Source organism: Peromyscus californicus, unplaced genomic scaffold, assembly GCF_007827085.1.
Source record: "Peromyscus californicus insignis strain IS unplaced genomic scaffold, ASM782708v3 Scaffold_4__1_contigs__length_199733344, whole genome shotgun sequence".
Taxonomy (NCBI): Eukaryota; Metazoa; Chordata; class Mammalia; order Rodentia; family Cricetidae; genus Peromyscus; species Peromyscus californicus.
Genome location: NW_026294562.1, coordinates 148,506,098 through 148,533,651, shown reverse-complemented (window position 1 = coordinate 148,533,651; position 27,554 = coordinate 148,506,098).

Below are 27,554 nucleotides of genomic sequence, written 5' to 3'. Positions count from 1 at the left end.
GGTAATTCATACATATTAACATAAGATTTCAAGTGGTAATGGGTGATCTATTCCACTCAATATTTACTTTTTTATTGAATAATTATCAAGAAATTGGATGGGTTATTGTTCCAAGTGCAAAAAGACATGTCTTTAACACCATGGCTGTGGTAGTAAAAGATTTCAAATAAAAGCAGAGAAGAAATGGGTTAAATATGATCATTATAAATACAAACATTAGGTAAATAATGTGAGACAAAAAATGTGATACACAGGCATGGCAATGGGAATGTGAAGTACTGGTCATAATATGTCAGGAAAGAGGAAGCAGAGGGGAAAAGATGGGTACTGGGGCCTCTCCACTTCCTTCCTTCTCCATTTTGATTCAGTCTGAGGTATAGCATGTGGGACTATGGTTCTCAGAGTGGATCCTCCCTTCTCTGTTACACCTGAAGATGTCCTTACATCCATGCTCAGAAGTTTGTGTTCTAGGTGAGTCCAACCTAGTGACATTAACTAGTGATGAAACAGCTAATTGTCTACACTGGCACTTATTATCCTCTTTAAATTTTCCCATGAAGGACTCAGAAAATGCTTAGATGAATACATATACTTTATATAATTAGACAATGTCAAGACAGTTGAACATTGGGAGTCATTCCACTATGAATTAATTTTTGCACATTTTATTGCTTAGAGCAATGCATGGCAATTTTCTTATTTGTATAGGTAAATAGAAGAGTTATCTTTAAATATTACCAAAGACTACTTTTTTGATCTATTAAAAAATAAAGTGTTTGGTAAGTATTATTTATTAGGAGCTTAAAATTTGAACTAGTTCTGTGGCTTCTATTCTTTGTGTTAAGAAAGCAGAGGAGCCTCCCTAAGTAAAGGAAATATGCATTTTTCAGGTACAGAAAATCCGAAGTAACAAATCAACTATCACAAGGAAGGAAGCTAAGTCAGATGACTGGTACAGCAGTGGTCAGACTGAGGGCAAACAGGGAACATTAACTTGTGATTGGAGCATTGATGGTTGAACTCAGAGTATGGCCTATGCCACCTTTTTCTTGAAGTAGAAATGAGGAAATCACAGTTGAAATCCTTTTCATGTCTGTAGCAAGTAAGAATGGACTAAGAAAGAAATCCATTTGAGGAAAAATAAAAACAGACAGCTCCCCTGTGGTTTGATAAGTTTGTTTGGCTCTATCTCCTTCCAAAGATATCTAAGCATTGACAAACATGGTGTGTTCTCATTCACCAGATTTGCTGCACAAAATTATTGTGTATTCTCAGGGACTTGGTGTTAATAAACTCAGCACTACTACAGGAAAATTGAGCAGAATAACTCTCATGGTGTTTTCCCTTTTTACTTAGATTCCCTGTTCACTTGTACAGAACAAATACAACACACAGCTAGCTTTAATCCTCACCTGCATATCTACGATTCTAGACAATACAGTGTAAGCTCTTATGAAGTTCAAATTCTCTTTGAAAAGGCAAGTACATGACCAGTGCCTACTAAACAGATTATTAACAGTCTCTGAAAAGTATCACAGAGATATGGGGATATACACTCATCAGAATTGAAACACTTACTTACCGTATCAAGCATCGCCTTATGACAGTAATAAATAATGATAGTTTAAAAATCTCTAGTTTACATTCCATTTACAATACTAAATATATTTTCATATTTATTACCTTATTTTTCTCATTGAAAATCACTAAAGATGTTGTCATTGTAATGTTATTTAGTAGAAAACAGATTTGGGAGACAGATACACGCATACTAAGGTAACATACCTAATCTGTGACTAAAAGTGTTGAGATCCTTGCATGCTTCCATTCATTAGACACCCTTACAGCAATAATAGACACATAATCACACACACACACACACACACACACACACACACACACACGCTTTTAAAAAGCACATTTTATGATTATATTTTATTCCATTTTTTTCTTAAATTTGCTATTACTTTTCTTTTATAATTTATGTTCCTTTAGTAAAACAAAGATGTATGCATTCATAAGAAACTAAAGTACTATTAGATTAGGTTATGGTGATATTTTATTTGTATTAAAATGTTATTTGTATGTTAATAAATAAAATTGCCCGGGGGTCAGAGCTATTAGCAAGCCATAGGAAAGCAGGGCAGTGGTGGCGTAGGCTTGTAATTCCAGTACTTGGTAGGCAGAGCTGGGTAAGTCTCTGTGTGTTCAGGGATACAGCCATTATTGGATACACATGCCTTTAATCTTAATACCAATCATGGAAAACCTGGAGGCCTATACAGACAGGCCGTGAGGAGGCGGTCATGTGGTTGGGTTTACAACCAATGAGAAGGCAGGACAGGAACTCTATATAAAGACTTTAACACAGGGGTAGCTCTGGTTCGGAGAGGTAGGACCACCTCAGGAGGAAGGGTAAGGTTTTAGCTCTTAGCTCTGACCTCTTGGCTTTCTTCTTTGCATTGGTTCTGTGTTTCTTATTTAATAAGAAGGTTGGATACATCTACATTTGGTGCCCAACGTGACAAGAATTCATTAAAAACCGCTTGGCTTGGCTTGGTGGCAGGTCCGGTTTCCAGCCTGGGCAGCTGGGCTGCCTAGCTCGGGCCCAGGCCTGACTGACCTGCAGCTGGAGCTACTTGCAACTGCTACAAACAACTCAGGCCTGCCCTGCCAAACAGGGCCCCTGCCTGTAAAGCCAAGGCTTGACTCGGCTCAAGCGGCTATGCTTTCTCTCTCTCTCTCTCTCTCTCTCTCTCTCTCTCTCTCTCTCTCTCTCTCTCTGGATTCACACCTCGAACACCAGGTGGCTGTGAAATTCCCTGGGATTCTACTGTTCTACCCAGACTTGGTAAGTCAATTAACATATCTATTTAAAAGAGAATTTTTTTCTACATTAAAAAAAATGGGCTTTATGTGTACATTGGAAGAAAATTGGGCTTTGTTTGAAATTTTAGGCACTCTGACAATGGAACAACTGTATGAAAAGATTAATATTGATCGAATTATTCAGTTTATTACTTTTCTTATCCTCATTTTACTATTTAAAAAGATAGTCAACTTAAGTGCCAGGATAACAGTCTTAGAAAAACCTGTTAAACTGGTAAAAATGAATTATAGAGAAATTCAAATTCAGACAGAAGAAATAAATAGTGAAGTTGTTTCAAAATTGGATCATAAGGTTACAGAAAGAAAGCCAGTTTTCACACAATCACCCTTAATTTATCCAGTAGCCATACAGCAGCTACCTGATGAAGAGAATGAACAAAATACTTGGGTTCCAGTTAAAATGTTAGACTTACGAAGATTTAAGGAGGCAATAGCATCTTATCGCATGCACTCCCCATATGTAAAGCAAATGTTAAACACCTGGTCAACTTGTAATAGGATTCTACCAAAGGACTGGCGGGAATTGGCACAGGCTGTTCTTGAACCCGGACAAAATCTCCAGTGGAAAATGTGGTTCAATAATGAGGCTAAAAATATAGAAAGACAATGGAGGGATAGCAGAATACAAGTCTGCCAGGATCAGCTTATTGGAGAAGGCCAATATGCTTCAGTACAAACACAATGTTCATATGATGTCCAAACCCTAGTTCTATGTCGAACGGCAGCTTTGAATGCATGGGACAGAGTTGAAGAACCAGGAAAAAAAAACTGAGTCATTTACAAAGGTTATACAGGGCCCCAAAGAATCTTTCACAGATTTCTTACAAAGATTGACTTCAGCAGTACAAAAAATGGTCCTGAATTCAGAGGCTAGTCAGATAATAATTGAATCTTTAGCCTTTGAGAATGCAAATGCAGCGTGCAAAAGAATAATCAGGCCGTTAAAGGCAAGATCTGCACCTTTGGAAGATTGGATTAGAGATACAGTTAATGTAGAGGCTTATGACCATGATGATATGTGGGTAGGAAAAGCAATTTCAAAAGGTTTGAGCAATGTTAGATGTTTTGGATGTGGAAAGCAAGGACATTTGAAAAGGGATTGTAAACAGGTCATTCCTAGAAATAATGTTTCTTCAAGGAACACTGGCAACAGAATGCCCCTTCCTTCTGGAGTATGCAGAAGGTGTGGTAAGGGAAAACACTGGACCAACGAATGTAGATCAACAAGGGACAGACAGGGTAACCCTCTGCCTCGAGCTTCGAGAAACTCACAGAGGGGCTTCAGGCAGGCCCCCACAGTAAATCCAGTTCAAACCTTTCCTGCAGTTGTAGAGGACACCCCTACTCAAAGCAACTAAATAACCAAATGTCTATTGGAATAAATCATGTTTAGTCGAGATGATGAAACAGAGAAAATAGGAAATACAGGAAAAAACATAAAGAAAAATTTTTGGCAAACTTCTATTAATGAACAAAGACCAAAACTAACAATAAAAATAAATGGTGTTTTGTTGTCTGGTCTGGTAGACACAGTTGCTGACATTACCATAATTGCACCAGAATTTTGGCATCCAACTTGGCCTCTTCAGGAAGTAAACATTCAACTCTTAGGAATTAGGACATTATCTCAAGTGAAACAAAGTGCAAGATGGCTTGAATGTATAGGTCCAGAAGGACAGAAAGGAAAATTAAAACCATATATGGCTAACATAGCTATGAACCTGTGGGGTCGAGACTTGTTACAACAATGGAATACTCAGATTAATATCCCTCCAATCTCAGAAACAAATCATAAATTAGTACATGTTTCTGAGAGAAATATTAAAAGATATTATTCTAATGAGTGCTCACCAGCCATCCATGTCATACAAGAACAGGACACAACAACTGATAATCTTCCAAAAACACTAACAGCTCTACCTTTAAAATGGTCAACAGACAAGCCTGTATGGGTTCAGCAATGGCCTTTAACAACAGAGAAACTCCAGGCTTTACAAGAGCTGGTGGAAGAACAGTTAAATGCTCATCATATTGAAGAATCAACCAGCCCTTGGAATTCTCCTGTATTTGTTATTAAAAAAAAAATCTGGTAAATGGAGAATGGTAACAGACCTTAGAGCAATTAACAAAGTAATTCAGCCAATGGGCTCTTTACAATCTGGAATTCCTTTGCCTACTCTGTTACCAAAAGGATGGCCTCTCATAGTTATTGATTTAAAAGACTGTTTCTTTTCAATACCCTTACAAGAAAAAGACAGAGAAAGATTTGCTTTCACAGTGCCTACTTATAATAATTCTCAACTGGCTAAAAGATTTCAATGGAGGGTTCTCCCACAGGGAATGTTGAATAGCCCAACTTTGTGCCAATATTTTGTAAAACAGCCATTAGAAGTGGTACGTAAAAAATTTCCTAAATCTATAATTTATCATTATATGGATGACATTTTATTAGCTGATTCAAATGCAGATACTTTAGAAAGAATGTTTGAAAAAGTAAAGAAATTTTTGCCTTGCTGGGGATTACAAATTGCTTCAGAAAAGGTACAAAGAGGAGATTCTATTAATTACTTAGGATATAAAATAGAACTTCAAAAAATTAGACCTCAAAAGGTGCAAATTAGGAGAGATCGACTACAGACTCTTAATGACTTTCAAAGATTATTTGGAGACATTTCTCATCTAAGAACTATTGTTGGGGTAAAAAATGATGAACTGAATAATTTGTTTAAAACCTTAGAAGGTGATAAGGACTTAAATAGTCCAAGAGAATTATCACCTGAAGCTGAGAAAGAATTGGCCTTGGTAGAAAAGAAAGTACATGAAGGACACATAGATCATATTGACCCAAAGCTGGATTGCATTTTGGTTATTTTACCTTCTAGGCATTCCCCAACAGGAATGTTAATGCAAAGGGAAGATATTATATTGGAATGGATATTTTTACCAAATAAACCAAATAAAAAATTAAAAACTTATGTGGAAAAAAATCTCTGACTTGATTTGGAAAGGAAAATTGAGACTTCGTCAATTAGCAGGAATAGACCCAGCAGAAATTGTCGTACCTTTAACTAAGGAGGACATTGAAAAATTATGGATAGAAAATGAAGCTTGGCAAAAAGCTTGTAGTAATTTTTTGGGAGAAATTAACAGCAAATATCCCAAAAGCAATAGAATTGATCTTATAAAGAGAGCTGATTGGATCTTGCCTCGAATTGTGAGGAAAAAACCCATATCTGGAGTTCGTACATTTTATACAGATGCCAACAAACAAGGAAAGGCAGGTTACAAATCAGAAAATTTAAGTAAAGTGGTTCAAAGTCCTTATAATTCAGTTCAAAAATCAAAATTGTATGCTATTCTATTGGTATTAATGGATTTTTCAGAACCTCGCAATATAGTAACTGACTCTCAGTATGCTGAAAGAGTAGTATTACATATTGAGACTGCAGAATTTATCTCTGATGCTTCAGAATTAACTTCATTATTTATTCAATTACAAGATACAATCAGAAAAAGGAGTCGTCCTTTATATATAACTCACATCCGATCCCATACTGGTCTGCCAGGCCCTCTAGCACAAGGCAATGATGATATTGATAAATTATTGATAGGAAATGTGCTGGAGGCCTCAGAATTTCATAAAAAAACATCATGTCAATAGTAAAGGTTTAAAAAAGGATTTTTCCATAACCTGGCAACAAGCCAAAGAAATAGTAAAGAAATGTCCTATTTGTTTCTTCTACAATGAAACACCATTACCAACAGGATGTAATCCAAAGGGTACTCAGAGGAATGAAATCTAGCAGATGGACGTGTTTCACTTTGAAGAAATTGGAAAACTGAAATATGTACACCACACTATCGATACTTATTCAGGATTTCAATGGGCAACTGCTTTGAGTTCTGAAAAAGCTGATTCTGTAATCACTCATTTGCTAGAAGTTATGGCCATTATGGGTATACCTGCACAAATCAAAACTGATAATGCTCCATCATATGTCTCTGTTAAAATGAAACAGTTTTTTGCTTATTATAATATAAACCATGTTACAGGTATACCACATAATCCTACAGGTCAAGCAGTTATAGAAAGATCAAACAGAACTCTAAAGGATATGCTAAATAAAAAAAAAGGAGTAACAAAAAGCCACAGAAATAGACTACATAATGCTCTATTAACTTTGAATTTTCTCACTGCCAATGAGAAAGGAACAACAGCTGCAAAGAGACATTGGATAATAGAAAAACTACAGAATTAAATCAACCTATATACTTTAAGGATGTGCTGACCTCAGAATGGAAACCAGGATATGTGTTACATTGGGGACGAGGTTTTGCTTTTATTTGTACAGGAGAAGATAAGCTGTGGGTACCATCAAAATTGATAAAGGTTCGATTTGAACAAGAGAAACCTCTTAATTAGAGGAGGTGATAGTTCATCAACTATTGTAAACATCCAATTTAAACTAACTTACACCAGTAACACATGCCTTTTCATTTAATCAGATAACTTGTCAAAAAGGAACATCCCAAAAAAACCTTGGGGAAAGGTTTTTGTTTTTGTCTTTTAGGAGAATGAAGGTTAAGGAATTTGAAGATCACTGGACAAATGAGACAACTGAAGAAAAGGGATAAATCATCTATCCTAAGAAACAGAGTGAAATGGCGTATGGGTATGTTATCTAAAAAAATTTTATGTCTTCCTAAATGTTTGTTTCTGCTTTTCTTTAAAGATTTAACACTATTTAACTTCTAATAGTCCCAGTTCAATTAAAATTTAAAGCTGACTTTGGAGTTGGAGAATGGCTCTCTCCTTCTTTAAACTCAAGCATGTTGTTAAAAGGAAAATGCAAACTCCCTGTATCATGCCAGAAGAAAAGAGCCATCTTCTGCTATGGGACAGGAGAAAAGCCAAATTAATTAAGGGACTATTCTATTACTAATCTCAACTCTTTGATTCTATTCTGATTCTTTAAATTTTTCTTAAACTATGAATTTTATATCAAAATTTACAAGATTAATATATATAGATATATATACATTTTAAACTTTGTTAAGATATAAATGGTCATATAGAGTACTAACTAATTCTAAAAAGTCGCATATATAGTCTTTGTGTTCGAGTCTCTTATCAGTTTTTTGCAGGAAATCACGGTCAGGCCTAACATCAACTGAAGTCTCCAGGAAGAAGATGTGGCCCCACAACAACAACAATTCCATGTGGACAATAATAACATCACTAAGCTGACAAACATCATCTACAGATCAGCTTTGAACTACAAAGTGCTCAGAGCAATTTTGAGAGAGCTAGCTGAGATGATCCAGTCTCAAAGACTACTTGAATAAGGATTTGAGATAAACCCTGAATTTTGGCATTATACACAGACTGGATAATGAAGGATATATTTACCTTTCCTAGAATCTGACAATTAACCTAAAATTTTTCTTTCAGGATAAAGATACCTTCGCCCATACCCAGCAGGAAGCAATTTCAAGAATACGACGCCCACATTCCCAAAGAGGTGGTGTGGGGCGGGTGGTTTTTTTGGTCTTTTAATGGGTTTTGGGTCTGGGTTAATTTTTATTGATTAGGGGGGTTGGTTACAAGTTGTTGTCAAGGGTTAGGAAAAAGGCTAAGCAAAGGAGATTAGATTTAAGGTTCTTATTTAAAAAAAAAGAAAGAAAAGAAAAATGTAAATACTTTACATTGGATTGGATTGTTTTATATTGTATACAAATTATATATATTGAAATTGATATTGTTAGAAAATGTTATATGTATATTTCTAATTGTACCGTTCATCTAACAATGTAATGCAATTTTCTGATCCTTAAATGTTATTACCAACTATTAGGATATAAAGAAATGAAAGTTAGTAGTTAGACATTATAATAGAACTTGTAGTTATATTAGGTATGTTTTCAAGATTGAGTAGATATATTTTAGATAGACAGGTTATCTTCAAACCCTTCAGAGATCTACAGAATATGGCATTTAAAATGTTTTAATAACTTAGAAAATTTTTCTTTTTTGTTATGACTATGAGACATGTCGGCTCCTGGCACTACCAATCTACTTCAGCGAAAATATGGGCATTGAAGAAACTGCATATGGAGTTAACTTTCATTGTGGCAAAAGTTAGCCACTGGACAACAAAGTATCCTCGAATCAACAGGACAAAATGGACAGACAGGACATAAAACAAAGGACTACTGATTCTTGCCAAAACAAGTGTGGTTATGCCTTTATCAAAAGGCATCTTCAGAGGCCAGGACAATATGGCACCATCCCTGAAGTGGCCTTCGCAATTCGGAAAAGGTACAGTGCCCTTTTCTTCGAAGGCAGCTGAACAGGCAGGGGGCCGATGGCCTCTGATGTGCAATGGAACAGCAGCTGAAACAGTTATTCTTGAAGAGTAACTAAGCTCATGCCTCTCAATAGTAGACTGGCATTTGATAGAGGGATGTGGAGAAGAATGGGATGCTGAGATGAAGCCATATATACACAGCCAAGAAGAATGGACAGCTTAATTAAAAAACCATCAACAATTTCCAGAATTTAAAATCCTGAATCATGACATGACACTAGTGGAATTCAGGTGTTTCTGGTACATGGACTACTCTCACTCAATGTGAGGTTGAACTGTTGACCTTGTGTACATCCTACTTCACAAATGAGTCTGTCAGATATGCTAAGCCTATAGGCTGAAGATGATGCCCCAGCACTGCGGAGAAACCTCAGGTGACTGTCCAGGCAGCTGGCTATTTCTGTCAACTCACAAATTTTTTGGAAGTTGCTTGCATGCACTTCCTGTTTTTATTTTTGTTAGCTAATATTATTTCCTTCTTGGGTCTCTGAGGGAGTTGAAGATTAGTTAGCTATAGCTGAAGATTAGTTAGTTATAGTTGAAGGTTAGTTAGTTATAGTTGAAGATTAATTAGGATACATTTTGGACTTACCAAAATAGGATAGAAAATGAAATTATTTTCTCTGAATTTGTCAAATACAAATGGACTAGACATTGTTTAGGTATTTATTACTTGTATATATTGTATATAGTTAGTGTACTTTTGTATATAGTTTTTCTTATATTAGTTATAAGCTTTTTCTTTTTTTTCCTTTTTATTAAAATAGAAAAGGGGAAATATGGTGATATTTTATTTGTATTAAAATGTTATTTGTATGTTAATAAATAAAGTTGCCCGGGGGTCAGAGCTATTAGCAAGCCATAGGAAAGCAGGGCAGTGGTAGCGTACGCTTGTAATTCCAGCACTTGGTAGGCAGAGCTGGGTAAGTCTCTGTGTGTTCAGGGATACAGCCATTATTGGATACACATGCCTTTAATCTTAATACCAATCATGGAAAACCTGAAGGCCTATACAGACAGGCTGTGAGGAGGCGATCATGTGGTTGGGTTTACAACCAATGAGAAGGCAGGACAGGAACTCTATATAAAGACTTTAACACAGGGGTAGCTCTGGTTCGGAGAGGTAGGACCACCTCAGGAGGAAGGGTAAGGTTTTAGCTCTTAGCTCTGACCTCTTGGCTTTCTTCTTTGCATTGGTTCTGTGTTTCTTATTTAATAAGAAGGTTGGATACATCTACACTAGGTAGCTGTGATGGCTTGAATAAAAATCACCCCACGGGCTCATATATTTGAATGTTTGATTCCCTGTTCATGGACTATTTAGGAAAGATTCGTATGTATGGCTTTTTTTGAATGAGATGTGTCACTGTGAGTAGGTTTGAGGTTTCAAAGCTTACTCCAGGCCCAATCTTGCTTGCTTTATCTGCCTCCGGCCTTCAGATCAAGATGCAAATTCTCAGCTACTGCTCCAGTACTATGGTGACTGCCACCGTACTCCCTGCCATGATGATCATGGACTCACTCTCTGAAACTGTAAGGAAGCCCCCAATTAAATGCTTTTTTTAAATAATTTGACTTGGTCATGTTGTCTTCACAACAATAAAATATTAAGTAACACAGTAATGATTTAATTGACTACAAAATTGTTGTTTGATGAGTAATTTTGGCTCATATTCAATTTTTCAACCTTAAAATATACAACCATGGCGTGGTGGCAGCTTCATAAGAATAGTCCATGTCAGTAGATTCCCATGGCCTCTACATGCCCTCATTCAGTAGTCTCAAGGTGATTTCAGTGATATAGGTAGTTCCTAACCTTATTTATTTTTTCGGGAACACTAGGCCAGATGTGGAAGGAACCAACAGCTCAGAGTCTTTGACATACTGGATAGAATCACACTAAAGCAGAAGAGGTTCATTTTAGATCCTGGTTAAAAAGATTTACATTGCTGGTTGGCTGACGTCATTGCTTTGGATCTGAGGTGAGGCCTATCATGAGTGGTTGCACAATGATGGCAGCAAACAGAAGGGAAAGTGTGGTGATATTTTATTTGTGCCTTAATAAATAAAGCTTGCCTGGAGATCAGAGGAAAGGACAAGCCCTTATAAGTAAACACAAAAGTCATGCAATGTTAGCACATGCCTTTAATCCTATCACTTGGGAGGTAGGGATATGTCTGGATCTATGTGAGTTCAAGGCCACACTGGAAACAGAGCCAGGCGTGATGATGGCACATGCCTTAAATTCCAACACTAGTTGACCTGGAGGTCTGTACAGACAGACAGGAAATGACAGAGCTGGGCAGGAAGAGGAAGTGATGTAGCTAGACAGAGAGAGCAAATCAGATGGCAGAACATCAAGGCATATAGGTGTGTGTAGACAGGAAGTAAGTTGCATTTGGAAGCTGCAGAGTTGGTGAGGTAAGGTTAGCTATGGCTGTTCCTATTCCTCTAATCTCTTGCAGGCTTTAACCCCTATATCTGGCTCTGGACTTTCTTTTATTTTATTTTATTTAATAAGACCATTTAGAAATTCATCTATAGGAAAGAGAAAGTGTGGGACAGGAAATGGAAATAGAAAAGGCTGAGAGATGGGGATAGAGAGGGCTGGTAGATGGGGATAAAAGGACTGGGAGATGGAGATAGAGAGGCCTGGGAGATGGGGATACATGGGGTGGAGAGGTGAAGCTAGAGGAATTGGAATATAAAGACAGAGGGGGTTGGGAGGTAAAGATAGAGGCAGTAGATAAGTAAGGTTGGCTGGGAGACAGAGATGGGAACTGCAGGAGCAAACTGAATTTTATAGAAATCCTTCCAGCATTGAAGGAACCTATATCTGTAATAGTAGTGACACTAATGTAGTTATGGGGGTGTTAATATTTAATCACATTTCCAGCTTTGAGCGTAGTAGAAAAGTTAGCCATTAGTGTCATGTGGGGGACAAAGTAGGAGAAGATACTCACATGACAGAGTGAAGGTGAGGAAATGAAGATTTGTGGATGGGACTGAGACAAAACTTTGGAACCTGTCCAGTGGTGTACTCAGTGTAGCAGGGATGTGGAGAAAAGTGTTGAAGATGGAACTTGGGAATTCTTATTTAGAGCCTGCTAAATACAGTGACACTGAAAAGATTGAAGAGATAATAGGCATACTAATTATAGTTGACTTTAACCAACCTCCTATAATTAAACTTAGACCAATTACACAACACATCAGCCTTGAACTTTGACAATAGAAGATGCACCGTTTTAATAAACTCAAGTGATGTGTGAAACCTGCTGCACTTTATACCACACACTAAACTCCAATTAAAGTCCTAAAAAATAAGTAACAGAAATAGTGAGTGCATTCCCACCAAAATAATCTTGAAAATGACTGAAACACTGAGAAGACACCAGGTGTTTAAAAATTCCTTAAAATGATAGTGCACATTAACATATGAGTGATAACAATGTACAAAATGGAATATCAAAATTCTCTGAACTAATTATAAATAAATGAAATATATTACATAATCAAACCAAAATATTAAATATGTATATGAATTAAATAATGCATGCAACATGCAAACTCAGGTCAGAAATCATAGTAAAAATAATGATCTAAATTAACATATTCAGCAGTAAAAATCAGGTAATAGTTTGATGGCAAAAAGCTATGAATTGATCCCAAGAGCAAATTAAGTACTGTACATCATGAAATGCAAGTTCCAAGAGCATTATGATTTGAAGATAATGATTAATTAAAGCCTTCATTTTCTGTATAGGTGCAGAAAAGATGTTTGATGATATAGAGAGAGGAATGATACTTCACAAAATTAAAAATCCTTAATTAAACTTCGAGGTCAAATAATAAACATGGACTTACAGATCCTTATTTAACGAGAAAGCTACTTGATAATAAGAGATGAACCTCTGTCGGAGGCAGAACTTCATAGAAATGAGGAACATTAAAGTGCTTTATTCCCAGATCAAGAGGGAGACAATGAATTCCACCATTCCCTCAGCTTTCTGCTGCAGTGTTGGAACTGCTTTAGTGCCAAAACACCTAGACCAGATAACAAATTATACATACAAACACACACACACACACACACACACACACACACACACACACACACACACACACACACACTTTATACAAAGTAACAAAAGTGATAAACTCAATATATGAAGTATCTTATGAGTTAGCTGCAAACCTAACAAATCAAAACATCAGTTAATCTCCATGCCTGTGGTGCTGTACACAGGTCATCCCAGGACTCTGAGATTTGTAACAGGAGGATCACGAATCCAAAGCCAGTCTGAGGAACACAGAGTTATTCTGTCTCAAAAATATCAAAAATGTGATATTCAAAACAAAATTATTTGGTAAACTAAAAAGACAAAATTAATATGAAAATAAATAATTTTATATATACTAAAAAACAGAAGAAATAATGGTAGATACCTTTTAATTTACAATGCAAAAGAAAATAGAACATATAATTAATTATGACATGCTCAAAACACAGGTATGAAAATCACACTGTTTAGTTTTGTAGCCCATTTCTTTTCTTTTCTTTTTTTTTAAATTTTATTTTATTTTACAATACAATTCAGTTCTACATATCAGCCACGGATTCCCTTGTTCTCCCCCCCTCCTGCCCCCTCCCCTTCCCTCCAGCTCACCCCCCATTCCCACCTCCTCCAGGGCAAAGCCTCCCCCGCAGACTGAGGTCAACCTGGTAGACTCAGTCCAGGCAGGTCCAGTCCCCTCCTCCCAGGCTGAGCCAAGCGACCCTGCATAGGCCCCAGGTTTCAAACAGCCAACTCATGCACTGAGCACAGGACCTGGTCCCACTGCCTGGATGCCTCCCAAACAGATCAAGCCAATCAACTGTCTCACCCATTCGGAGGGCCTGATCCAGTTGGTGACCCCTCAGCCACTGGTTCATAGTTCATGTGTTTCCATTCATTTGGCTATTTGTCCCTGTGCTTTATCCAACCTTGGTCTCAACAATTCTGGCTCATATAAACCCTCCTCATTCTCGCTAATTGGACTCCCAGAGCTCCACCCGGGGCCTAGCCATGGATCTCTGCATCCAGATCCCTCAGTCGTTGGATGGGGTTTCTAGCACGACAGTTAGGGTGTTTGGCCATCCCATGCTGGCAATGGTCGAGAGACAGCCCGAACTGACCTACTCTGTAGCCCAGTTTTTTAATTGGATTGTTTGGTATTTTGATGTCTAGTTTCTTGAATTCTTTATATATTTTGGAGATCAGCCCTCTGTCAGGTGTGGGGTTGGTGAAGATCTTTTCCCATTCTGCAGGCTGTCATTTTGTCTTATTTACTGTGTCCGTTTCCTCACAGAAGGTTCTCAGTTTCAGGAGGTCACATTTATTAATTGTTGCTCTCAATGCCCACTGCCTATGGTGGGACACCTTGCACAGCCTTGAGGCAGGAGGAGGTGCTTGGACCTTCCTCAACTGAGTGTACCAGGCTCTGCTCACTCCCCATAGGAGGCCTTACCTTGTTGGAGGAGGGAAAGGCTGGGAGCAGGAGGAGGGAAGAGAGGGAGATCTGTGGTTGGTATGTAAAATTAAAAACAAAATGTTCAGAAAAATAAATAAATAAAATCACACTGAACACTCCAGACACTTTCAGGGAAAAAAAAAAAAGTACAGCATCCAAGAAAATGATCAAATCCATGATTAGAAAAATGATACTTTACAGCTTTGGTTGTTACAATGAGACTCAGCTGTTTTACAACACAGCTAAGCACAACAAAACACTAATGGAAATTTCACAAGCTAATCCTTATAACCCACCCCTAATTGTTGTGGAAACCTAGGAAAGAAGGAAATTTAGGAAAACAGAGAAGCTAGCACCTAAAATTCACTATATTGATGAATTGCTACTGTTTTAACATAAATGTGAAGAAAAGCAATGTTACATGTATTCAAAATGAGAACAGATTGATATATATAGTATAAAATAATGGTGTTATAAGAATCTAATAGCAACAAAATGAATCATTTAACGAATGAATGGAGAACAATTGGAGAACCTTGTGGAAGGTAGATAAATGGAAACTATTCTTTAAACTGTGTGGATATTAAATAAAAATGAACGTTTCTTACTTATATGGATAGGCAATCTAGACTCCATTATTTAATCTCAAGTTACATTCCTCATAGTGTGCTTGTGATTTGCAGGGCTCTAGAAGGGTGGAAACGGCTCATGTGCCTGATTTAGTCAGGTAAGATATGAAATTTACATTCTCCTCTTGAAAGTTATTTAAGTTATTCCAGGCATGCAAAGAAGTGAGAGAAATCTACCTTAATGGCATTAATGTTGGTCTAGCATTTAATTGAGGAACACTAATAGGAACAAATTAACACTCAATATTACTTTTCTATCAAGATAAACAGCTATGTTGAACAAATCTTAGTTTTGGTGTCACTGAGAGTTCAAAGGACTTGGGTGCTTCTCTTGGCTTTCCTTAGACTGCCAACCCCTGACTCAGAGGAGGGGGCACCTCCACTCACCTTTCTTGTCAGCAATCCTTCAAGAGGAAAAATGCAAAGTGCTGTCTGCAGGCTTAGTTCCTTCATCTTCCCTTTTCTTCTTTTCCATTTCAAAACGGACCCGTGGGCAGATGAAGAAAGGGAGGCTTCAGAAACTGCTGAGACTCTTAACTGAAATGGTTGTCAGGGGAGGGGAAGAGTTGTCACTGACAGATAGAAGAGATGCTGGAAAAAAGGAAAACAGGCCGGGCGGTGGTGGCGCACGCCTTTAATCCCAGCACTCGGGAGGCAGAGCCAGGCGGATCTCTGTGAGTTCGAGGCCAGCCTGGACTACCAAGTGAGTTCCAGGAAAGGAGCAAAGCTACACAGAGAAACCCTGTCTCAAAAAAAAAAAAAGGAAAACAGACTATGAAATGTTACCTCAGTTGTGATTTTTATTTTACAAAGTTATCTATGGGTAGAAAATGATAGTTAATTATGAATTTATTTAGTTTCTTATAGTAATATACAAATGGTGTATTAAGACTTCCAAGTTTTTTTTTTTTTTTCACTAGCCCTCTGGCCTCTATTTTTTCCAGTGCTGGAGACTGAACTCAGGTCCTCACACAGGTCAGACAACACCCACCACTGAGATGTATTCACCTCTCTTTTACTCTTTTATGTTTTATTAGGGGATGAGTTCTTCCTTAGTTGCACAGGCTAGTGTTGAGTCCACTGTATCCTAAGCTGTCCTTGAACATGAAATTCTCCTGCCTCAGCCTCCCTAGAGGATGGAATTACAAACTTTACTAGTTTTGCCTCCTGCAACTCTTTAAGAGCACTTTCCATATGACTAATTAACTCCTGCAGAGAAAATACCTGTATGATTGGAACTGCCCACCACATGTGTCACAGAGGAAAGGGGGTGAGATCGTTTATGCTCATTTGCTTTGTAGATGTGTAGTTACTTGTCTTGGTGCTGTAACAAAATACTTGACAAGGAAACCTAGTGGGAACGAAGTGTTCACACTGGCTCACAGTTTGAAAGTACAGCCCATTTGGATTTGGAAGTCGTGACAGCAGGACTTTAGGGTTACTGATCACATTACATCTACAGTCAAGAAGCAGAGAATGATGGATGCTGGTGTTCTAGCTTTCTTCTGTTCATACCATCCAGCGTCCAAGCACAGAGAATGAGGAGGGACAGTTTTAAGGTGGTGTTCTCACATCAATTAACCTAATCAAGATAGTCCCTTACAGGCAAGGCTAGAGGCTAAATCATTCTAGACAAGCCCCAATAGGTGTTTACTTACCTCCTAGGCTATTCCAGATCCTGTCAAGTTGGCAATCATTATCAATCATAGCAATATACTTCATCCAGTTTCCCTCTCCATTGAAAGTGGCTGCTATCATCGGCTTTTGCTTGATTTGTTGATTAATGGGATAAAGAGATGGAGCCCACTGAAGCTCTGAGGTAGTTGTCAGTGTAGTCTATGACTGTTTCCAGGTTCCTGGCTTCTTATTCAAGGAATTAAAGATTCACAGATGTGAAAAGAAGCAAGAAAACTTTATTGAAAAACCAAACAGTAGTAGGGTCAAAGAATGGAGTATTCTCAAGAATGACAACGTCACATGAGTAAGGACACTCTAAGTGCCAAAGATAAAGAAGAGCTTGGTTGATAAGGGACATACCTTGTGTGGCTCTCTATAGACTATAGATTTTAGTTATATAAGCTTTTCATCTTTTCAATGTGGATGTGGCCTTCATCTTTAATTTTGTTCATACCCAATTATTTATAGTCATACAATGGTAAATAAATGATTCTCATTAAAGATTGACTGTTTGGTTCATTATAAATGTACTCACAACAAATTAAGGCTAGAGTTCCCTCTCTACTCTTCTACTCAGATATAACCAGGATAGTGCTGAATTGAAATTATATTTGATCATTGTCAGTGGTAGAAGAATCTTTTCCATTGTTCAGAGTAGTAGTATGTAGTAGTGTGCAGTCCCTCACAGATGGGCATCCTTGATTGTCAATAGATTGCTAGGTGATCTGTTAGAAGAGAGGTGTTTGTGCATAGAACATGAAGATAAAGAGTCCTAGATATGCAAATGCATTGTTAGAAAATTGGTATGAATATAGCCAAAGTCAAATGGAGTGCCAGATTGCTGAGCTATTCCCCAAGCTCAACTACCTCAAAGAGACTGTGGTGGTTCCTTTTAAGTACTGTACTAATTGAAGTTTAGTATTAAAAGTGTTGTGTAGCTAGATGGCAGTGGCACACACCTTTAATCCCAGCACTTGGGAGGCAGAGGCAAGCGGATCTCTGTGGGTTTGAGGCCAGCCTGGTCTACAGAGCGAGATCTAAGACAGGTACCAAAACTACACAGAGAAACCCTGTCTTGAAACCACTCCCCCCCAAAAAGGGGTGTATATTGCATAGTTATCAATACAGCCTACCTACCTATAAAAAATAAAGCACACCCCCCAAACAACAACAACAAAAAAGGTTTAGCTGGGTGGTGGTGATACAAAATTTTAATCCCAGTACTTGGTAGGCAGAGGAAAAAGGATCTCTGTGACCTTGAGTCCAGCAAGTTCCAGGACAGCCAAGGCTACACAGAGAAAACTTGTCTCAAAATAAAATAAAATAACAAATAAATAAAGCACAGCACATTTCTTCATAAAAAGAAAAAAAAACTGGCAGAATCATGAAAACATATTTGAAGCAGAATTCTATTCTTCATCATAAGGTATTTTTGGCTTGAAAATTATAAAGAGTTAGGAAGTCAGACAGCCCTGGAGATTGTGTATGTAAAAGTCTCCATTCAAGTGTGAACACAGTGTGCTATAGCTAACACTGGCAGCCAGGTTTCCTGAAGTGCTGTGTCCAATATGCAGACAAGTGTATAATACAAAGCACAAAGAGAAGGTTCTTAGTGAGGCCAAAGATTCACAAAATATAAATCCAAAAATCTAGACTTTTGAGTCTGATGTGAAGATAGCCTTGTATGCAGCTAAACTTTGTACGCAGAAATAAAGTTACTAGTTCTTTGCTTTTGGGAGTTCCTTCCTGAGAGGCTAATGACAGCGGTTTCCTGACATTAGGTTTCCTGACAGTGGGCTGATGGAGAGGGAGGAGAAGTAGTCCTAGTAAATCAACTGAGTCAGATCTTGAAGAATGGCTGGGTGAACTTTGTCAAGTGCCTAAATTAACTTGGCTTTCTTAGTTTTCCAAGTTCTCTTCACATTGCTCTAAACCCACTTCTTCTTTCTACAGAAGAACTGCTAAAAGTATCTACAGAATCTGAGAAAGGGAACTGGGTTTCTTATATTACAAAGTCACCAACAGAAACATGCCTTGAAATATCACTCCTCATCTGTGATTAGTTTATCTTTTTCCAGATATGGATATGAAATTCCTTATGTTTTAAAATTTCACCATTTCAGTTTATCATAATTTTAAAATTCAGTTGTTGTACATGCTTGTGATTATCTATGATTTAAAAGAAAACATGTGAAGAAGGACTAGAAATATTGTTAGTGATAAAGTGTATATCTAGGACCTAACAGTTATCCTAACCACTGCAAAACAAACAAAAATATAAAAAACAAGGAAACTATCTTTGGGCTATCTAGAAAGATAGCCCAAAGATAGTTTCCTTGTTTTTAGTAGGTAAAAATTTTTGTCCCAAAGCCTGGTAACCAGAGTTGAATTCTAACATTTATGGTAATTGTTGATGTGAGAAATGGCTCTATGGGCCCAGGAAAATGACCACACTCTTCAAGGTATTTTGGCAGGGCCAAAAATTTTACTTCTGCAAAAATAGTATATACAAATTTAATCAATCAATCAAGCAAGCAAGCAAGCAAGGACATCCAAGTTTTTGATTCCTCACCCAAAGGAGCAAAGGGGTACTATATCTGAACCACAAGTGGTCAACATTCAAACTCACATAATGAATATCAGGTGCCCAGTTGCAGCTTCTGGAATATTCTGAACATTCTGGTTTCCTTTAAGGACAATATGGTGGTTTGAAAGAAAATAACCCCCAAGGGAGTGGCACTATTAGGATATGTGGTTTTGTTGGAGTAGGTGTGGCCTTGTTGGAGGAAGTGTGTCACTGTTGGGGCATGCTTTGAGGTTTCCTTTGCTCAAGTTTCACTTAGTGTGACACTCAGGCCACTTCCTGTGGTCTGCAAGCCAAGACATAGGGTATTCGGCTACTTCTCCAGTACCATCATGTCTGCTGGCATGACACCATGTCACACCATGATGATAATGAACTAAGCTTCTGAAAATGTAAGCCATCCCAATTAAATGTTTCCCTTTATAAGAGTTGCCATGTTCACGGTGTCTCTTCATAGCAATAGAAACCCTAGCTAAGACAGACCATGATATTCATTAGACCTCTTCCTATTTCTGTGTGTCTGACTTCTCTTCTCAGGGTGAGAATATGGGGGGCTTTGCAGCCAGAGAGAATATGTGACTTAGAAAATAATCCATGTCCCAATAATGACAGAGATGAAAGAAATGAATATAATGGCTTAAAATAATGACCTATTTGTCTCAGCCCAGCTAAAGTTACTCAAAGATTTACCAGGTTAAGCTCTCTGTGACTCCACTCTCTAGTCCCTTTTGGACAGAGCTGTGGTCATACAACCAAGTAATTGTGGATGTAATTGTTGCTCATATACAGAAAAACAAACGATAATCCTGCCTAGTATCACACTACAATACAATATGACAACTTTGAATACCTGTTTCTCGAGGTGCAATCTAGGATAAATTAGAGAAGTCTGCTGCTTTAGTCTTTAACTACAAAGAGGAAAACTGAAATATTGTCATTTCCCATAAAGAGTCACTCATTTTCTTTTCGTGGTAGCTGCACGTGTGTCAAAGGATAACAAGTGGATTTTTGTGAAAAACTACATCATATGTTGATGATAATGTTTTCTATTTTATTTTATAATCTTGTGGTGGCCCACATTTGTATGTGTTGTGTTTTTTGCAGGAGGAGATTGTATATACTAAGTATCCTATTTTCTGTGTGTCATTGAGTCTTATAAAATTAGAGCTCTTACTATGAAGCATTATCATGGGAATGTTAGCAATCAATGATTTATTTTTTAATATACAAGAATTGATCTTCATATTTTGGGAATTTAACTTTATATCCTGTATGCACTCACATCTATCTATAATTACATGTTTGCAATACATATCTTGATTTATTTCATAAGATACAATTATAAAAAGTACATGTCGCCGGGCGGTGGTGGCGCACGCCTTTAATCCCAGCACTCGGGAGGCAGAGCCAGGCGGATCTCTGTGAGTTCGAGGACAGCCTGGGCTGCCAAGTGAGTCCCAGGAAAGGCGCAAAGCTATACAGAGAAACCCTGTCTCAAAAAACAAACAAACAAACAAAAAAAACAACAAAAAAAAAGTACATGTCAATTTTATAACTCAAGTGATAGTGTTTAATAAAGGTAAGATGGTGACATAAATAGAAAATCACACAAAATAGTATCAAATACTGTTTTTCCAAGTATTCTGTGAGCAAAATACATATTATCATGTCAGGTTTGGGACATTAGGTGAAGTTTGGAAGGGTAGAGGAGGCTAATTCAAATTTATCAGTTTTCAACATCAAGATAAACAGCTCCCCAACTCATGCATCTTTCTGATTCTAAAGCTGATTCTAGTGTGATTTTAAAGTTGATCTCTCTCCAGCCAAGAGTGTCTTCATAATTAACTTGTCTTATGGATTTCTTCGCATTCTTCAGGACTAAGTTGATATCCTGGGAAAACCCTCTGAAATCCCTTTCATAAACACCTGCATTTTCTTCAGTACTCTGCTGTTCTGAGTCTCCATCTCTACCACACCTTTAAGGTGTCTCACCTGTGCAGTGCTCATTGTGGACACATCTTGTTTAACCTTAGAGGTCACCCACCCTGTGTAGTGGGTAGCCATTCCATCTTTGATCTGGAAGTTCCAACCCCTATTGAGTCCTTGGCAACTGTCACGCCTACAAGGCAGGGCCAAGGGAGGCGCCTGGAGAACCGAGATCTGGAAGGGCCAGCGCTCTATCTCTGTTCCGGGACCCTGGACGGTGGAGGTGGGCCAAGAAGAGCTCCAGAGAACACTGCTGGACTGCGATACACGTTCCCCAGACCCCGCGACCTACCTATCCCTTGATTTGTAGATTATGCCATTAAATAAATCTCCTTTTAACTACGTGGAGTGGCCTTAATAATTTCACCAATAACCCTGCACCATCAGGTCCTCTGTAGACAGAGATCAGGAGCTGAAGTTCTTCAAAGAGTCCTCTACCTTCTGCTTCTTCTCTCCTCATTTCCTTTTGACACATGATCACTGAGATCACTTGAAAGTCTTATGGAGCAAAATCTACTACAATGGAAGGTGGAAAAAAAAAAACATTTACAAAACTCTATCAAGTGTACAATGAGGCTTGTTATTTTCCAATTATTTTATATGGGAGATAAAAGCAAGTAGGAAGTGATGTTAGTGGATTTCACAGTCAGTTATTCCTTTGCTGGAGAGGATACTCTAATTGTAAAAGAAATTGAAGCTAAAATCTATTAGTATTCAAATTAATTTAGACAGCTTGCTTGAACTCAGCATTTCAAATATGTACTTTTCAGAGCTCTTTCTGCTGAAACGTCTAGAATTTGTGTCATTCCAGTGGTTATCAACATCCCCAACTCAGCAGCATTCTTTCTTAGTGTCTTCCAAAGTAAAAGAGAACAACATGGACAAGGGATTGATTTTAGGTCTGCTTTTTCCATGTCAAAGATGATTCCAGGTCTGTATGTTCACTTCATTTGTGTATTGCAAGCTCTTAAAAATTGAAATTTTTTTCATTAATGACTTTTAAGATTTTTACTCCCCTATTTTCATGTTCTTCCTGCTAAGAGCTGCCACAGGTATTAAACTTTTACCTTATCAAAATTCATGTTACTCAGTTATCAAAGGGAACTTCTTTGATCTCAACTTCCTATTCCACAGCATAGTGTGGAGAGTATTTTCTTACAGCAATTTCAGAGGTCTTTCACCTAGGCACATGTGAGGTAGAAGCCTGGGATATTTCTCCTAGATCACACTTGGGTATGGGAACAGAGTTTATCAGAAAAAATAAACAAGCAATTAGAATTCTTGCATGGATATGAAAAATATTGGAAGTTGAACAGAGGATTTGAGGTCTGAAGAAAGCAAAGTCACAGTGTGGTGGTGGAATACACATGCACTGTAGTCCCAGTATTCAAGAGATTAAACTTCTTGAGCTCAGAAGTTCAAGCCTAGGAAACAGAACTGCTTGCTCATATATCAAAGCAAAGAGAGGAGAGGATTGGGTGAATAAGTCAGTGGCAGGTTGGGGAGGGGGGAGAAGAAGAAGGAGGAGAATGACAAGAACGGAGAAAAGAAGGAAAAGAAAAAATGTCTCCCTTTTGCTGCTGTATGTGTGGACCACAGATTTCCTCAAAGCTGAAGCATACTTTTTCCTATTTATTCTCAGTTCACTCCCATGGCCACCTAAGAGGAACCTCACATCTTCAATAAACTCTTAAGTTGTTCAATTCATGTGCCAGTCCATCCTCTCTGTCCACATCCTCTGCAAAAGTGTGTGTGTGTGTGTGTGTGTGTGTGTGTGTGTGTGAGAGAGAGAGAGAGAGAGAGAGAGAGAGAGAGAGAGAGAGAGAGAGAATTCAATACAGAGTTTCAAGGAGTTTTCTAGGTATATTCACATGAATTTTTTCTTTTTTCTAGGTTCTACAGACTGATTTCTGTGCTTTATAAAGATTCTTTTTCAAAAGGACAGGCACTCCCCCACAGTCCTGTGCAAAGGTTTGTTGATTTGTCAGCCAGAGGTCATTCCAGAAAACAAGTTGCTCTGGTTTTTTTTTTTTTTTTTGGTTTTTCGAGACAGGGTTTCTCTGTGTAGCTTTGCGCCTTTCCTGGAACTCACTTGGTAGTCCAGGCTGGCCTTGAACTCACAGAGATCCGCCTGGCTCTGCCTCCCGAGTGCTGGGATTAAAGGCGTGCGCCACCACCGCCCGGCTGCTCTGGTTTTTTAACTTAAGTTAATTTTCCTCCAATTGGTGCCTAGTAGGAAACTACATGCATCACCAGAGACTGAAACAGATAAATCAGTTACGAATAAGGAAATACTATCAGATAAAAACTAATGAGAAAGCTAATTGTAGTCATTTATCTTCATGTCAGATTCATTATTATAGAAAAGATCTGTGTGTGAAAGTGGTCAAAGTGTCCATGTGAATAAACAGTTCATGGCCTACTTCATTGCTGAAGTAAGTTTGCAAAAATGAGTTTATTTTTGCTAAAAAAAATTCTAAAAAATATCAAATCAAATGTACCACTCTCCTTCTTTGCTATAGAAAAATTATATATATATAAAATCTCCCATTACATAATTAACTGAACTCCATGGCTGTTATTCTTTGTGTGGAGCATTTCTGTTCAAGGATTACTTTAAATATTTAAGTCAAAGTTGTCATCTCAGTAGGATTTAGTGGATATTGCAAAAACAAGGCTAAACTGCAATTCTTAGACTTCATGACAGTTTCACATAATAAATTTTGGCAATTTTTTTTCTATTTAAAGAACATTTCTTTAAATATCAAATCATGATACTTTGACAAATGAAATATTCTCCTTTATTTTTTGCCTTGGTTTATTGAATAAGAAATAATAAGTGACATCAGAGATTACAGTATCTGCCATAAGTCATGACTGACACATTACAAAGATAAGATTTAAAGGAGCCTGGTGATGCCCAATTCCAAGGACCTGGTCTCTATATATGTCAGAAACACAGCATATCTGAGTGTTTTGCAGAGAGCTGAGGACATACTGGAAAAGCATGTGGGAAAAGGTATCTAAAGAGAAAACTATTGAAAATCTAATGATGAAAACAATGATAAGGATTAATAAATAGCAGTGGTAGGTTGTTCAGGGTCATGGACTGTGAACATGTAATGATTATCACCACATCCCAGAGTTCTTAGCACCGAATTTAACTTACTTAGCCTCTTCTACTTGCAATGCTTTCTAGGAAGTAACAACTAATCTCCACTGGAATTGAATGACCCTGGAAGATGGTTCACATTAACTTTGATTTTACCTGGAGGTTGTTTACCAATGGATCTTTGTTTCACCATGCTTGCCTCTGTAAGAGAAAAACCCTTTCTCCATTGCAAATGAAAAACTCATCTCATTATTTAAGGATCCTTTGAGTTTCATGTTGAGCACTCAAAGTCACTGATTTCTAATTTGAGTTAATACTGTACTTGTCTAGAGGCTACAATTCCAGAATAGAGATACTTCCTCTCCGTGGACTGTGTGACATCTATCTCTGCATATTAATTAAAGTAGGACAGAGTCACTTACCCTATCACTAACCATTTGAAGATTGGTTCTGCTGAAAAACAAGCCTACTCCAGCAGATTAAACTTTCAGGGTTAAACTGTTTGTCAATTTGGCATCCAAACTCATTACTTTAATCCATATGATTTAACCCCTTGCCTTTATAGGATCATGACCTTGCCAAAATACAAAATGTCTACAACCAGAAATTAGGGAGTCTTACAGGCAAAAAAACAGTTGAAAATACTAGCCTCATCTAAGATTCAAGGTCCTCTGTTAGCTGAGGGCCCCTATAAAACCAAAAAGCAAATCATCCATTTTCAACAGGTAATGATTTAAATATTCTGGTTCTAAAAGTGAGGAAAAGGGACCTGGGAAAGTGAACCACAGCAAGACCAAAACCTGGTGGGAAAATGCCAAGCTCTGCAGTGCCTCACAGGGCTTTCCAGTCCTCTACCAATTCTGCTGCCTGTGGCACTTGATACCTCTCTCTGGGGCTAGCTCCTCGGTGTACATCGCTTTCGTAGGTGAGCATCCTATATTTCAAGTATCCTCAGTTTCCTGTATACTCATTGCAACTTATGTTTCATTTGCACAGCTTTGAACACAGCCCACTCCAGAGCTGTATGCCTGAATCAACCCTTCCTACATGCTGCATGGCTTCAGCAGCTTTCTGGAACTTTGGTGCAAGCATCTATGAGCTCTCACTCTAGCCATTTTTCTTGCTTATGAACTGTCACAAAATAGATGAAACCAAATGTTGCTGCTAACTCAGAATGTCTCCTAGACTTCACAGACAGTAGCCTCTCACAGAGCCTATCTGGTTGAATTGGAGAAGTAATTCCTTGGGCATCTGAGCTCCAGCACAATGTCCTAGAGCTTCCCTTTGGTGGGGTATTCTCTTTTCAAATGAAGTGACTTGAAATATCATTTCACTGTGGAGTGTAAATGAGTGCTTTTGCCTACATAGCACCTATGTTATTGTCCTGGTGCAATGCCTCTAGTTTCTTTAGATGATAATTTAATTAATTAAACTTCATCAATTATACTCTGTCTTCTCAACAGTTTAAAACTCAGTCAAGATCCCTTTCTTACCAAAGTATGTGTTTTTCACATCTAATGCTTCATTGTTTATTTTGAATCATTGCTATTAACCTTACTAAGCACAGACAGAAATAACTCTACTGAAGCTTGGATACTACGCTAATTTAAATTCAGTAGACTTAGAATAAGAGAGGGATGAATGTGAGCTTTTTAACCACTTTTTTCTTCTTTTATTATAACCAAGACCCCAGCTCATGGGATTAAAATATCCAGACTCAAGGTAGGTCTCTGTCCTTTGTTTAATCATCTCTGAAATTCTGTCATGTGGGTACACAGGTTCACCTTAGTCTCCATAGTGATTTTTTTTTTTTCCAAGACAGGGTTTCTCTGTATAGCTTGGGAGGCTTTCCTTGAACTCACTCTGTAAACCAGGCTGGCCTTGAACTCACAGAGATCTGCCTGCTTTTGCCTCTTAAGTGCTGGGATTAAAGGTGTGTGCCACCAATACCTGGCTAACCTTTGTCATATATATAAGAGCTTGGGAAGGATTAGCATATGTGACATTGTTGGAGGAGGTGTGTCACTGGGGAAAAGCCTTAGGTTTTAAATGCTCACACCCTTTCCAGTTAGCACTGTCTGTCTCCTGGCTGTGTCTCAAGATGTGAGCTCTCAGATACTCCTCCCACATCATGCCTTCCTGCTGTCATGCTTCCCACCATAACTGTCATGTACTCACTCTCTGAAAATGTTAGCCTCTCTCCCAACACAATCCCTCCTTCTATAAGTTATCTTGGCCACAGTGTCTTGTCACTGCAATAGGAAAGTAACTAAGACATTGTTTTATTTTGTGATGCTGATGTGTACTATGTAGTCCAACTTCACCTCAAACTTGTGATTTGGGGCGACTGGAAAATAGCTCAATGGTTAGGAGCACTTGCTGCTCTTGTAGAGGACCACAGTTCAGTTCCCAGCAACCAAACCGTATAGTTCATAACCACCTGTAATTTCAGTTCCAGGAAATCCAACATCTTTTCTGGTCCCCATGGACACCTGCATTCACAGAAATGACCACATCCACAATGATAAATACACACACACACACACACACACACACACACACACACACACACACACACACACACAGAGAGAGAGAGAGAGAGAGAGAGACAGAGACAGAGACAGAGACAGAGACAGAGAGATCTAAAAGAAATAATTCTAATCCTTGAGCCTCAGCACAGAGTTCTGGGATTATAGACATGCATCCTAACTGAAAGCACCCTGCTTTCAAAATAGCATTGCACCTGATCAGTTCTTCCTTCAGGAGCCACATTTTTGTGTTTTGTTACCTACAGG